This window comes from Oratosquilla oratoria, chromosome 4 (genome assembly GCF_046742065.1).
Source record: "Oratosquilla oratoria isolate Oo_2021 chromosome 4, ASM4674206v1, whole genome shotgun sequence".
Classification (NCBI taxonomy): Eukaryota; Metazoa; Arthropoda; class Malacostraca; order Stomatopoda; family Squillidae; genus Oratosquilla; species Oratosquilla oratoria.
This window is the reverse complement of record NC_134780.1, coordinates 3,990,197-3,992,696: the sequence shown is the minus strand read 5'-3', so window position 1 is coordinate 3,992,696 and position 2,500 is coordinate 3,990,197. Positions and strand designations below refer to the sequence as shown.

The window sequence follows — 2,500 nt, the reverse complement described above, 5'->3', positions numbered from 1 at the left end:
TATAATATAATATAATGTAATATAGTATAACATAACATAATATAATATAATATAATATAATATAATATAATATATACAATATAACATAATGTAATATGATATAATATAATATAATATAATGTAATATAATATAGTATGATATAATATTATATGATATAATGTAATATAATATAATATAATGTAATATGATATAATGTAATATAATCTAATACAATATAATGTAATATAATATAATATAATATGATATAATATAATATAATATAATATAATATAACATAATATAATATAATATAATATGATATAATGTAATATAATATAGTATAATATAATATGATATAATATAATGTAACATAATATAACAGAATATAGTATGACATAATATAATATGATATAATATAATGTAACATAATATAACAGAATATAGTATGACATAAAATAATATCATATAATAAAATGTAATATGATATAGTATCACGTAATATCATATAACAAAATGTAATATAACATAGTATCATGTAATATCATATAACATATTTTGACATATTGGCAAAAAGAACCTGTAACAGACATTCAGTGAACATCTCCTTGGAACTTCTTACACACGGATGGCGCACACATTCGATACAAAATGGAACCAACGAATAACAATGAACCTTTAATTCCTCCTTTTGTGTCCGGCTACGACCACGGGAATTCCTTTCCCTCTGAGACAGTAACGAACTTGAGCTATTCCATTCTGGTTAAGAACACAGCTTTCAGGGGGTAAACGGGCTCTCGACTGAGTGAAAAGTTGGTGTCGTCGCCTTCATTTGTTTGTGAAGTTTATCTCAATATTATTGACGTCTTTAGCAAGAGAGCCTGGAGAAGAATGGGAAGATCCATCAAACCTTTCGCTGCTCAGTGATTCTCCTCGGCTGAGTAAAAACAACTGGCGACAGAAAAATAACAACAGAAGCAGGAAGAACAAGAACAAGAACAACAGGAACAACAAGAACAACAAGAACAACAAGAACAACAAGAACAACAAGAACAACAAGAACAACAAGAACAACAAGAACAACAAGAACAACAAGAACAACAAGAACAACAAGAACAATAAATACAACAAGAACAAAAAGAACAGGAACAAAAAGAACAAGAACAAGAACAAAAAGAACAACAAAAAACGACAAGAACAACAAGAACAAGAACAACAAGAACAAGAACAACGACACTAACAATAATAACAAGAACAACAAAAACAATAAAAACAATAAGAACAACAAGAACAACAGGAACAACAAAAACAACAAGAACAATAAGAACAAAAAGAACAAAAACAAGAACAACACGAACAACAACACTAACAATAATAACAAGAACAACAATAACAATAAAACAAAAAGAACAACAAAAAATAAGAACAATAAGAAGAACAAGAAGAACAAGAAGAACAAGAACAAGGACAACAAGAACAACAAGAAAAACAAGTACAACAAGTACAACACGAACAACAAGAACAACGAAATTACAGCAAAAACAACAACAACTACAACGTCAAAAAATAGACGTATGAATCGCCAATGGCACTAAGTAGGACGATCAAGGCTTGAACTTCAGGATCGTTCCACTTGCTGCTGTCGCTTATATGTTGCCTAAATGCGAGTAGTGTCTCGTCTAAGAAATGAGAATTACAAACTACAGTGAAAAATGATATAAACCGTATAGTCCACCGGCCAGGAACAATAGAGTTAAGAAAAAAAAAAAAAAAAAAAAAAAAAAAAAAAAAAATCCCGTGTTATATTTCAACAGCCAAAGATGTTCCTTTGCAGTTGTATAAAAACGTTTGAAGATAAAATAAATAAACAAATAAATAAATGAATAAAACATTCAAAGTCGCACAGCCTGTTACAGTGTTAGTCTTCGATGGTGGAAAAAATATTTTTGTCTGTGTGTGTGTGTGTGTGTGTGTGTGTGTGTGTGTGTGTGTGTGTGTGTGTGTGTGTGTGTGTGTGTGTATGCGTTTGGGTTTGTGTGTGTATGAGTGTGTATGTGTATGTACGTGCATATGCGTTTGTGTGTATATGTGTATGTTTGTGTTTGTGTGCGTGCGTGTGTGTGTGTGTGTGTGTGTGCGTGCGTGTGTGGGTGGATGTGAATGTGTGTGTGTGTGCGGGTTGGTGTGCATGTACGTATGTGTGTATTTGTGTGTATGTGAGTGTGTGTGGGGTTGCGTGCGTATGTTTGTATGTGTGTGCTTTTTGTGTGTGCCTATGTGTGTGTCCGTGTGATTCACCATGGTCTTGGATCACATATTGGACTCGTGATCGACAGGTCTTTCCCTCCCGGAAGAGAGCTCAGAGCTCATATATGACCGATCTATCGGTCATGATGTGACCTTACACGCACACACACAACCAACTCCCCGCCCACGGGAGTTGGAGTAACGACTCGCAGCGCAGCGATACTGAAATGTGTGTGCGTGCGTGAGCGTACGTGCGTGTGTGCTTATGTGTGTGCG

At 33.1% G+C, this 2,500-nt stretch overlaps 1 protein-coding gene across 1 annotated transcript in view; it reads left to right on the top strand.

Annotated features, from left to right (window-relative positions):
• Positions 1–2,500, top strand: part of LOC143024263 (uncharacterized) — a 48,496-nt gene that overhangs the window by 43,854 nt on the left and 2,142 nt on the right. The window lies entirely within an intron of this gene.